Here is a 13,194-nt window from a genome sequence, read left to right on the forward strand (position 1 = left end):
GAAGACACGCACACAGACTTGGGCCCGGAGAGAGAACTGTCCCCTGTAAAGGAAAACCACAGGTAAGAGCGAGGATCAGAAAGCAGCAGCATAGCCACCACAGTTCTGGGGGAGGCGCTGTATTTTTCTCAGGTTTGCTTATCTGAGCCACTGGAAGAAGAGGAGCTCAAAATAACCATGTGGTCAGAGGTGTGTTTATGGCAAAGGACAGTCATAATTAACGAGCGGCTCACTGTATCGAAGCAGGCAAACAAAATCCCTAGAAACTGGGGGCAGGAAACTGAGAGAGCTTCACCGCCACACTTTCATCAAGCTTCTCCTGCGTGCAAAACATCATAGTGTCCGTGTCGGTTTTCTTCTTGTCAAGTTTGGGTTTGCACATTCTCAGCATCCAGCAACAGGATGCCATGTTCTAATCTAAGCCCAGAAGTCTGCTGTCCCCTCAATAGTAAAAGTGTATTTCAGAGGTCTTGGAGAAGGCCTGCATTTGATCGAGGTGTCTGATCAAGATAAAGCTCATGGAGGAAGACACTCACCTGCTCCATCTGCAATGTCAGGTCGGGACTTGGAGCAGAAGAGGAAGTCTGTGTGGTTGATGATGAATTCCACCACAGCTGACTGCATCTGCAGTTCCATGCAGACAGACTCGTTCTGCTGTGATCTGTAGAAAAGGCAGGTTTTAGAAGTCACTTCTCCAAGATAGTTTCCCCAAGTCTGAATTGTTGCAGCCAAAGTCAAATTGGGCTTTGGAGACTTCCTCAGTGGGCAATCAGTGATGCCACTGAAGAAATTCTCCTGGCTGATTAAGGACAAGTTAGTCCCATCTAAACAAGAGAGCAGAAATGGTCTTCTAGAAATTGTGCCCGTGGGGTTGGAGAACAGTCCAGGCTCCCCGTCTACTGTCAGCCACTTACTACAGATTTTACAGGAGAAGAGCACATTTGGTGGAGAAAAAGGGAGGATTGCTTTATTTTACTGGAGAACAGATCTAAGCATTCTGTTGAAATGGAAGAAGTTTACCTTAAGAGGTTAGGAGCCCACGCAATGGCTAAGTTCTTAGCATGCAAGTTTGTGATAGAGCAGTTCTCAGCTGGACACGCCAAGTGTCTCATCAAGTACTCCAGTGCCCTGGAAAACAAGAGAGGCAAACATTCAGCACCAACAAGCATGCCGTGCTGCAATTCACAAAGCAAACCTCTATTCAAACCTTGATTGCCGAGGATTGCCGCTTCGGAGCTGGTCCAGCCAGAAGCGCAGCGACTGATCGCGAGGTACAAGGGGGTTTCAGTTGGTTCCCTCACTTAGGGATCCCCGAGAGAGCAGAGTAGTCGGGCAGCTCTCGGCTGGGCAGTTCTCGCGAGAATGGACGTCGCGGCGGGGGCGTTGCCAGGGCAATGGTTCCGCACCCACCCCTCCTTGCTTTAAAAAGCCTCGGGGAGGGCAGTGACGCGTCGCTGTCCACCAGAGAAGGTGTGTGGGAAACACCTGGGCTTATTTGTCGAGGAGAATCAGTAAGCCACTCCTGCACGGAACTCCCCAGCAAGGACGGTTGTTATTGCCAGGGTGAGTGATAAGTGCGGGGGCTCCTGTTAACGACCCGGCAACGGTGCGGGGGCAGTGCCAGCACTACCGGCAGCAGGGCGGGCCTGATCAGGCATACCCCGTTAAGGCTATCTAATAGTATTAGTGTGCCTGCTGGTTGGCAATGCCTGCACCCCGGAGGAAGGCTAATACCACCAGCCTGTTCTATTACGACACCAAGCTGAATGGTGCGGTTGACACGGTTGAAGGACGGGATGCCATTCAGAGGGACCTCGAGAGGCTAGAAAGGTGGGCCCGGGTGAACCTGATGAGGTTCAACACGGCAAAGTGCAGAGTTTTGCACTTGGGCCGGAGGAACCCCAGGCATCCCTACAGACTGGAAGGAGAGGTCCTTGAGAGCAGCCCTGTGGAGAAGGACCTGGGGGTCTTGATGGATGAAAAACTTAACATGAGCCAGCAGTGTGCCCTTGCGGCTCGGAAGGCAAATGGGATCCTGGGCTCCATCAGAAGAGGGGTGGCCAGCAGGGACAGAGAGGTGATTGTTCCCCTCTACTCTGCTCTTGTGAGGCCCCATCTGGAATACTGCATGCAGGTCTGGAGCCCCCAGTACAAGAAAGAAAGAGAGCTGTTGGAGAGGGTCCAGAGGAAAGCCACAAAGATGACCATGGGACTGGAGCACCTCCCCTATGAGGACAGGCTGAAGGAGCTGGGCTTGTTCAGCCTGGAGAAAAGAACCTAAAGAAACTCCCTCATTACCTAAAGGGAGCCTACAAACAGGAGGGAAATCAACTCTTTGAAAGGGTGACAGCAGGACAAGGGGAAATGGTTTGAAGTTGAGGGAAGGGAGATTTAGGTTGGACGTCAGGGGGAAATTCTTTACGGAGAGAGTGGTGAGGTACTGGAATAGGCTGCCCAGGGAGGTTGTGGATGCCCCATCCATCCCTGGAGGTGGTCAAGGCCAGATTGGATGGGGCCCTGGGCAGTCTGGTCTAGCATTAGGTGGAATGGTTGGTGGCCCTGCCTGTGGTGGGGGGGTTGGAGATTCATGATCCTTGAGGTCCCTTCCAACCCTGGCAATTCTGTGATTCTGTGATTCATGCTAGTTGTTATTGCTACTGTCACTGAAGATGAAGTAGATACAACTTGACTAAGTGCCACGCTGCAGCACCAAGCCCCAGCACAGCCACAGCCATCAGCTGCACCAAGCGTGCAGCCCCCGTGCCCAGGAACCGACCCCATAAATTAACCCCATGTAGCCTAAACCGCTTCAGCATACACAGGCATCACGTTTCTAGCTTCATACAAAGCCTGGAATCGCACCGTTGCCCTCTGAAATGCGGCAGGGCTGAGCTCAGCAGACTGAGGGCAGCACTGACCTGTAGTGATGAGCGGGCAGCTGCTGGATGACGTCCTGCATTCTGACCAGCCACTCCTCATCTGTAGTGGCACCAACAGCATCCTGGAATAGTGCGGAAAGGGATTGAGACACAAATCAGGCTAGATACTTGCCGCAGGGTCGGGAACTATGGGGACAGCGCGCTGTTGGTCAGCACCATGAGGCACATTTGATGCCTTCCAAGAGGCATCTGGGGAATCTAGCGGCATGCAGCTGGTGCCACCAAGGCCAAGGAGTCCAAGCACCAGGCTGATTTACAGCCTGGTTGGGCAGCTCAGCTCCTCGCAGTGGCCATTCATCTCCAAGTACACTTTGCTACTGATCCCATTCCCGTTCTGTAAATAGTTGGGGAATAGCAAAAAAAAAAAAAAAAAAAACAAAGCAGGAATTCTCACAAACATTGTGATATATGGAAACAACCACCTCCTGGCACCACCAGAAGTGGCATCAGTATGATGCAGGATGTGGCATAGACATGCGAGTAAACCTCATGGGGCTAACAGAAAAAGGACCTCAGAGCTGGGGCACTGCTGCAGCCATCTGCCAGGAGGCCCAGGGAAGAGGTAGAGGAAAGATGTTGCCTTGTGCTTACCGAGAACTTGTCATACAGCTCGTCAGTGAGCAGAGGGTTTGGGAGCTCCCTGAAGTACATCTTGCAGAGGGAGCTCGTGCTGTGAGTGTCATGGACGGTTAGCTCAGAAATCTTCTCAGACTCAAATTCATGGCTGGAGAGAAGAACACAAAAATGGTTGAGAAAGAGGAAAGCAAGTAAAAAGCCATGCCAAATGCCATCAAGAATGGGAAAGGCTTCCTGATATACAGGAGAAAACAAACACTCGGTCACCAGTGCCACGTGAGCCGTGCTGGATGAGATGTTTCCCAAAGGAGAACTTTTCTTTTTGCTAAGGCATTTCCCACAGGCCTCAATGCCTGCAACAGGGCACGCGCCCCTACTGACCGCTGTGTCAGTCACAGCGCTCTTACCACAGTCTCTGGATGTTGGATGCGGTGCCGGACAGCTGGTATATCCCCTGCACCACGCCGCGCTGCTCAATGAACTCGGCGCAGCTCTGGAGGACCTGGGGGACTAAAGAACACGTGCCAACGGTTACTTGAGCTCCTCATTCAAGTCCTGGTTCAGGCTGTGCTCCCATCACATCCCATCCACTAAGTCCAGCCAGGCTTGGTTGAAGCAAATACAAATGTCCTTGTCTCTTAGGAGCATTCGCCTCACTTTATCCTTCAGCCATCAACTCCCATTACACGTGTCTCCACTGCTATCAACCTGCCCCCTGCTAGATATGATCTCCCTTTCATCTTCTTCAGATGCCCAAGAGAGGAAGATCTCAGGAATGGGCTGTCCCTTACTGTCACGACCAGAGTGGAGAAAATGCTCTCCCAGGTCACAGCCAAACACCCTTTCCTTCTCCACCTCCCGCTCGGTCGGTTTCTTTGGGCAGGCCTTCACCAAGGAATGAAGGAAGGTAAGGATCTTGCTGCGTTTCTTGGGCACTGCACAACAAAAGGAAGAAACCAGGTCATTTCAGGTTTGGCTCAGTTGGACGAGGCCGAGCACAGCACATTCTACAGAGCATGTTAAAACGGAAGAACATTACTAACAAGTATATACAAAAAGGGATGTTCCCCATGCCTGGAGGAGCCCAAGGCCAGGTGGGATGGGGCTCTGGGCAGCCTGGTCTAATCTGACATTAAATGTGGAGGCTGGCAGCGCAGCCTGATACAGGGAAGTGAAAGCTTAATGATCCTTCAGCTCCCTTCCATCCCAAGCCAGTCTATGAAGATCCTATAATTCCCCCAATTCCAGTCATAAACACATGAGGATTGGGCCAAATCTCTGCCCCGTGGTGTGCATGAAGGATCATCAACACAGAGGACAATGTGGGATGGATAAAGGAGGTATTAAATATGGAACACACTCCCAAAAAACCTTATTTTTCTTCCCCACACCATCAAATGTAACATCCGTACCTGGCTTTGGCACTGAATTGATGAGAGCCTCAGGAACATTCTTATTAATGAGTTCCACACACTCCCCTGGGAAAAATCCAACCTGTAACAAGAACAAAAAGAGAGGCCAACTATTGCATGCTGCATTTCTCAGGTCTGAACTGTTAAACCAAAAGCCACGTAACATTTCCCTTGGAACGTGCTTGCCTGACACTCTGTAAAACTATCCAACAGAATATGGCCTGCATAAAGGTAATAATTTTTCAACATTTGCAGCCAAAGGCAAGGTCCTCTGACACTGACATAGGGAAACCGTTTACGTCCGTTAGGCATCCTGTGCAGGCAGAGCAGCTCTAAGCTGAGTTTCCTGCCTTCACTTAAGTTGCACTCTCCAGTCTGAAGCTTGTGCCTACCTGAAAGCCGTGCTTGCCTCTCCACCAGGGGGTCAGCTCCTTTGGTGGCATGTCAATGACACACACAATGTCTCCCACCTGCAAGAGATTGCAACGTCAATCCCAGCTTCAGCACGGCTGGGAGGAAAGCACAGCTCAAATGACCGCATTCTTCTGCACTGCCAAACATCGCCGAGCTTGAGAGCAATTGCACCAGTGCAGCTCTGAAGGCATTTGCCGTTGTACAACTGAACTTGGAGGTAGAAGAGTCACTACGTTACACAACATACAGAATACAGGTGTGCAGTAGGAAATGGTTCTCAACAGCAGCAGGGTATGGAAGAGTTCCAATTAAACCGCACACATAAGGTGGCAGGGCTTCCTGAACAGATCTACACACTCCATACACTGGTCTGCTGTTGCTCAGGCACTAGGCTACAATACTGGGCAGTATCTGTTTGATCAGAAGATTCAGAAGCCAAATAAAGCCATATTTTAGAGATGGCTGAACTCCTCCCTGCATCCAACCCAGTGCAAGTCTAATCTGGAACTGAATCTTTTGAGCTTCGTCTCACAAAGCATTCTGAAGGTGTCTGAGAATATTCCTTATGCATTCACACCTTATACTCTTCTGTACAGGACAAGGAACGCCTTTAACTGCTTACCTCAAAGGAGAGTTCATCCGCTGCCTGGCAACGTATCTCTTAACAACATGGGCAGCAGCAACAGCTGGAATATTCACAGCTGACTCCTCATGGACCAGCAGGGGCTTTCCCTAGTTCTCAGTCTGAAACAGAGAGCACAGGCCACGGTGAGGAGCTGAGAACAAACAGGGAGGATTTCAAGATGAGGAGCACATCTGCAGAGGAAGCTGCAGGAAATGCACTTGGTCCTTATCATGGGCACATAAGAAGGAACTGCAAGTCTAATAACAGCTGTGTCTCTTCCTGGTGTGCAGCAGGCACAAGCCAGGCAATGCAAAGATGCATCTCTCCCCACCCAGACTAATCAGCAATGGCACTGAGGCAGACAGGTGGCCTTGTCCATTTTGCCCCATCCTTTCCTGCACTCTTTGTCCAGGAAGGTTGACTGCTTAAGATGCTAGGAGACCGTGAAGAGGGAAATGAAAGCTACGGCTGCAGTTACAGGGTGCAAACAGTGCCATTGCAAGCACAAAGCAGCTCTCTTGAGCAGTTCAACCAACAGTGAGGCCAAACAGGAGCAGAAATGTTTGTTGTTTCTGCAGCTATTTCAAGGGAAAAATCAGTAGAGGACAAACACCACAACCGAGATGGCTCTGGTAGTTTTATAAACTTGCCACACTTGCACTACTGTCTTGCCAAAGAGGAGCATAAGGAGCCGCAAGGATTCGGCCTCTCCTTAAAAGCAGGAGAGCACATCTGTGGCTCACTCTGCTGGCTCCAGTCAGGGAACAAAGACCAATCAGAGCTTCATACTCTACCTCTGCCCATGCCAGGTCAGGCCCACAGCTGATCTTGCTGCACGCCACGGCCATCAGCGTGGGTGTGACAAGCTGGAACTGAAAAGAAACACACTTTTATTTTCTCTGTTCACACACCACACTATTGAGAGACTTCTTCAGAACTACCCTCAGTTACCCACTGGCAGGTGTTCTAGAAGCAACCACTTTGTTCCGTCAATTCAAACGTGGCAGCCTATTACGCAGCATCTTCACAAGTCGCTATCCCTCTGCTAGCAGGTGGGGACTCTGGCACAAAGCAGCACATGCATTTGCCCAGAGCTCTCTGACAGCACAGTAGCAGGGCAGTGAGAGTTGTCACTGCTGGGGTGGATCTGCTCCACAGCCCTCATCTCCCAGCAGCCTCACCACCAGCACCTGCCCAGCCTTGCACATGGATTTCCTCTGCTTGCATCTCTGCTGTGTCCCCACAGCTGTCAGGCACACTCACACAGCCGAAGCACGCCTGCTGGTGTCCCTGGCTGATGCTGTGCAGCTCTGCACAAGCTGGGGCTAGGACTCTTTGCCTAAGGGATTGGTTTCGTTAAGACCAGCTGGTCACAGCACCACAGACAGCATCCTTCTGAGGGCTGAGCTGGAGAGCAAGTGGAAAAAACCCACACGTGACCAGCGTCCCATCAAGGCTGGGTGAGGCTGTGTTACTAAACGTGGGGCGTTACGGGCTGCTAAAGCATGTGGGGGACAAACCATGGCAGGTACCTGGCAAGAGATCAGAATGAGGTAGACAAATGCCTTGAATCCGCAGCCGTTCCTTGTCACTTTGCTCTGATCTTCCACGAGCAAAAGCTGCACCAGGGAAGCAGGCAGAGGGTGGAGAGAGGAGAGAGAAAGAGCGGGTCAGTGAGCTTCCACAATTTAGCAAAGACAATGAGGGAAAAGCCATGGGACAAATGCCTCATTTATGGATCGCTTCAGAATGCATTTATTGGGCGAAAATTACACCTGATGGTGAAGAGTAAGCAATATCAGAGAATCACAGAATGGCCAGGGCCGGAAGGGACCTCAAGGATCATGAATCTCCTACCCCCCTGCCACATGCAGGGCCACCAACCTCCCCATTTAATACTAGACCAGGCTGCCCAGGGCCCCATCCAACCTGGTCTTGAACACCTCCAGGGATGGATGGGGCATCCACAGCCTCTCTGGGCAGCTGTTCCAGCACCTCACCACTCTCTCTGTAAAGAATTTCCCCCTGACATCCAACCTAAATCTGCCCTCCCTCAACTTCCAACCATTTCCCCTTGTCCTACTGATATCTATCCTTTCAAAGAGTTGATTCCCCTCCTGTTTGTAGGCTCCCTTTAGGTATTGAAGGCTGCAATGATTCACCCCGCAGCCTTCTTTTCTCCAGGCTGAACAAGCCCAGCTCCCTCATCCTGTCCTTGTAGGGGAGGTGCTCCAGTCCCCTGGTCATCTTTGTGGCTTTCCTCTGGACCCTCTCCAACAGCTCTCTTTCTTTCTTGTACTGGGGGCTCCAGACCTGGACACAGTACTGCAGATAGGGCCTCACAAGAGCAGAGTAGAGGGGCACAATCACCTCCCTGTCCCTGCTGGCCACTGCTGCTCTAATGGAGATAATATGATCCTATGAGCTCCGCCAGCCAGCAGTTCTCAACACTCACTGTCCCCCCGTCTCTCCCACACTGTTTCAGCTTACCTACAAGGTGTTGCACAGGACGATGTGAAGACAAAGGTACTCAGTCGGTGCACAAGTGCAACAAGCGAGCTGCTCAGTCAGAGCTCCAGCGCTCCAATGAAGGGATGCAGCACGCACCGCTCCTCCCCTCATTCTGGCCGCTTATAACATCACTGAGGGCCACCAGGCTGCTCCACCATGACAGACAAGGTGGGGAGGCAAGTCCACATCACAAGACCAGAATATTCCAACAGCCCACCCCAACATTCTAGAATCAGTGGGTGCTTGGAATTCTACCTCAGCCAAATCCTGGAGAAGCTGGCACGGGGTTGTCATGACCAAAGCGCAGGACCTGGTGCTTGCTCTTGTTGAGCCTCGTACAACTGGCCTCAGTGCATCCCTCTGCAGGGCCTTCCTACCCTCAGGCAGATGGACACTTCCTCCCAGCAGCGTACCTTGCAGTGCTCCACACTAGAGTCCTTTTTTTTTCTTTTTTTTAAATTCAAGGGCATGTTACAGCACCGATCTATTTCACCTGTAAGGAAATAAAGGAGGAGATGGGAGAAACACAGAACTACTGCCAGACTGCTTTATCACTTTCTTACCCCAACTTCCCTTGCCTCATCCCCTACCCCAACTCCTGGATGATGCCCACAAGCTGATAGTTGGATTTCAAATCCATGGAACTCCTTTGACAGGACTCCATCAGAAAGGATGTCACACTTGTTCCATACACGCAAACTGGCCCAGCAGTGGTATCACAGTCACTTAACACACACAGAAGCAACCAAACCCCAAGCATGCACATCCCTTCCTGCGATACTGGAGCCCACAGCTCACCTTCACACCTCCATGGATTTCTGATGTTTTACACTGATGCAGCCTTGCTGCAGCTCCGTGGCTGTCACACAAGGCCTGCAGGACCTCTTTCTCTGCAAACCCCATCTGCAGACATTGGTTCATGAGGTTCACCTCCTGCCCTCCTGAGCAAAAACAAGCACTAAGAACAAGAGCAAAGCACACTGGACTCGACCTGGCCCGATCCCCAACCCTCAGTCCTGTCAGACGTACCCTGGTGTGGAGACTCATCCCCAGAGCCTGGCTGGACATCAGCACAGGCATCATTCTTCAAACGCCCCATCCAAGCAGCAAGGGATCAAAGCGCTGGGACAGCTGAAACAAAAATGCTGTGCGAGTTTCCTGTTAGCACTGAACATGAACAAATCTACCACTGAGCAACAGGATGTGAGACAAGCAGCAGAAGACACCCAACCTGCAGAACCAGCTCATTTGGGGTCAGTCCAGATGTTTGCCTGCTCCCTTCCATGGCCCAGGCCAAGCTTGCTGAGCTGCTCCTCCTTTGTGCAGGGGGAAAAGGTGCAGATGCCATGTGGTGGCTATGCACAGCACGCTTTTGACTTGCTTTTCCTCTCTCCATCTTCCATTAGCAAACAGCATCTCAAACCTTTCCTTGCTAAAAAATCACTTAGGTAAAAATGAACTGGCAGGCTTGCTTTTTAAACTACCTTTCTTATACAGCTTGATCCTTTAAAGCAGAAGCTCACCAAGCAGTGACCTAACTTAGACAAGCTCAACCTGCAGGGAAAAGTGATTCCTCTGTGTCTGTAGACTTTGCACACATTTCCAGGTGCAACAGTCAGCCCAGTTCTCAGCACAGCTTTACCAACCACAGAAATCCAGTTTGTGCCCACCGTGCTTTTCTCTCTTCTGAAACACTGCACTGCTGCAAGAAGAAACAATTAAAACCACAGAATCACAGAACTGGGCTTGGAAGGGACCTGCAGAGATCACTGAGTCCAACCCCTGCACAACGGGCTCCCTACAGCAGGCTGCACAGCTGGGCATCCAGGCGGGTCTGGAACATCTCCAGAGAAGGAGAACCCACAGCCTCCCTGGGCAGCCTGTTCCATGCTCACCGTGAAGAAGTTCCTTCTCATATCGGTGTGGAACTTCCTGCTATGTAAACAATTCTGAAACACACTGTCTATACTATAAAAAAAATATTAAATCATGCTCTTCTGTATTTTGGAGGTTTTACATGGCACAGACTTATTGTATTTTCTTATTAAGTTTTTTCCAAGTCTTTCTCCCAGTTGAGAGTACTGATGGTAGGAAAAAATTCCTGAGAGCTCATCTCCCATCTAATTAACATACCCACGTATGCCAAAGCATTCTTCTGATGCCACTGCTGTACCAGTGTGCAGTGATGGCTCTGTTTTACCAGAGCACTTGGTATGATTCTTGTTTAACTGTTTCTGGAAAATAAAGGTAGGGAAAGTCCAAAATGACATAACTTTTCATTAAGATTAATCCAATTCTAAATCATTCAAATGAGATCAAGACACATCAAAAGCAAGCATTTTCAGGGTCTGTAAGAAGATGAGAACTTGTAACTCCCAAATTTTTAGCCTAGGCAGAAATTCAGGCCTGCATTTCTTGTCAATTTCCAATATTCCTTACCCAAATCCCAGTGACACTGGACCTGACTAGTTCTGTACTTAACTAATGCTTACAAAGAAGGAAAATATGACACTTGTTGGAAGGGAGGTCACAGAAATCTCCAATCAACAACCATTGCCCTCCAAAAATGTTAGATCTTTAGACGTATAAGAACAATGTAAGAGTTCTTTCTTATTGCTAGGTGATACCCTGAGTTTAGGAAATTTTTCTAAGAATAGTGAAAAAAAAAAGATATGATAAGGGGTACTTAAAGCACAACATCTGTAATCAGATCAGGCTCCTGCATTGTGAATACTTCCATGAGTATTCCTGCAGAGTACATCACTTAGTCTCTTTTTAGCCTTGTGTTCATGGTTTTCCTGTAGGAGCTTTTCTAAACACTGCCTATAATCGTGGTTATGCTAGAAGCATTTGGATTTATTGATCCTTAGTGTGATTTGAATAACAAATTTAGATGGCTTTTTTTTTTTTTTTTTTTTCCCCTAAAAATTTGATGAGTGGCCTGAAAATTGTTTGCCTAAAATAACCTTTAAAGACACGATGGCAATTTGTGGATTCAACATCCAGTAATTTCCTCAGTAAGCTCTGTTTTTAACTTGTTAGAGCTAGCAGTAGGAATCTGACAGGTTTGATTTACAGATAGCAAGGGTAACTACAGGTCCTACTACATCATCATGAGCTGACACAGCAGCTGCATAAAGAATAACCCAAACCAACAAGATATTTTAAAACCCAGATCCTCCTTTCTCAGCCTCAGTGAAGCACAATGTAGAGACAAAAGTTAAGAACAGCTTTCAGTTTTTCAATTGAAATTTCAGTATTGCATTCGGTGTTGACAACCATGGGGGTACAGTACAGAGAATTACAAGAAGATTAATTTCTCCATCTCCATGCTTCTAGACATTTATGATTACAGTAATTTAGTTATATACAAACTTTGCAAGATATCCAAGCTAGAATAACCTCTTGGTGTTGTGAAATTAAGGTTCATAAATACAAATTACAAAATTCTATGAATCTGTGATTCTGAATACAAGAAGTGACTCCACTCTGAGCAGAAATGCCTATTAATTGTGTTTATTCCTTAAACTTCTGAATTTTCATTTCACTAGTCCCTCCAGAAAGAAAGAAAATCTCAGACCCTCACAATAATTCCAGACAGACATTCCTGATAATACGATTATTACATCAGACCTGGATAAAGGCAAATAGAAAGTTACTCAGAATTAGTGAAATGATTGGTAGCATAGCACTCATCTCCTCTGGCAAACAAGTTAGGTGTTAGATTGATACCTGGCAATTAATTCGGTCTTCAGCACTTAATTCAGAGCTTTCAGGACAGCGATGTTCTGTCTAGGGAAGGTTGTTTTTACTACAGAAGCAAGATGTCTGGAGCCCAAGTGCAGAGTCTCAGTGTTCCACAAGCCTTGGAGAGGTGCACCGTATGTGCTGGGGCTGATGACACAGACACTGGAGCAAGGCCAAGGTGATATTAGAAACTTGACCAGCAGCTGATCTTTTGTAAACCATTTCTTGACACAAACGGGATCTGGTCCACTTAGGACATCACCTTTAGGCTGGAGAGCAACTCCCAGAGGAATCACACAAACACTGAAGACGGTTTGCAAGAACCCCATACAAAAACAGATCATCTGTAATCAGTTTTTAATCTGTACAACAGTCATTGGAACAGGCACACACTTTCTGAAATTGCAGGAATGTTCACAAGTGGAATGTATATCACCTGTGTGCTCTAGCTCTTCTGTGTGCATGCTAGGAGCAGTGATCCCCCATGCACCCAGTACTGCAATAAAGTCATGTTGGCTTTCTAACCTGCCAACCAGCAGCCCAGGCTGCCCAGAGCCACATCCAGCCTGGCCTTGGATGCCTGTAGGGATGGGGCATCCACAGCCTCCTTGGGCAACCTGTTCCAGTGCCTCACCACCCTCTGGCTGAAAAACTTCCTCCTAACATCCAACCCAAACCTGCCCTGGCTCAGTTTAAAACCATTCCCCACTTGTCCCATCACTATCCACCCTCCAAAACAGAACACCTAGGCTGTTCAACAATGAAAGAGCAAAATAACCAACAGCTCTTACTTCCACTGTATGCATTTAATTCCAAACTTAAGGTCACAGGTTAATTAATCATGTGATCATTCCTGTTAGAAGAACCACTAATAGAGACATGTAGAAGTAAGGAACAGTTTGAAAAGGTCATGTACATATTAGAACTTGCAACATTTATCTTAATACATGCCTATATTGCAAAGAATTTT

The 13,194-nt window shown here is 48.6% G+C and overlaps 1 pseudogene across 1 annotated transcript; it reads right to left on the reverse strand.

Annotated features, from left to right (window-relative positions):
• Positions 1 to 3,192: 3,192 nt before the first annotated feature.
• On the reverse strand, positions 3,193 to 6,814 carry LOC149917647 (rho GTPase-activating protein 32-like; annotated as a pseudogene). Its single transcript, XR_016467582.1, has 8 exons — positions 6,761 to 6,814; positions 5,964 to 6,085; positions 5,320 to 5,397; positions 4,928 to 5,009; positions 4,307 to 4,450; positions 3,923 to 4,025; positions 3,531 to 3,663; positions 3,193 to 3,273 (listed from the first exon to the last, which is right to left on the reverse strand). The product of XR_016467582.1 is annotated as a rho GTPase-activating protein 32-like (transcript).
• Between the last annotated feature and the right edge of the window lie 6,380 nt (positions 6,815 to 13,194).

The sequence above is a fragment of the Phasianus colchicus genome, chromosome 6 (assembly GCF_987193195.1).
Source record: "Phasianus colchicus chromosome 6, bPhaCol1.hap1.1, whole genome shotgun sequence".
Taxonomy (NCBI): domain Eukaryota; kingdom Metazoa; phylum Chordata; class Aves; order Galliformes; family Phasianidae; genus Phasianus; species Phasianus colchicus.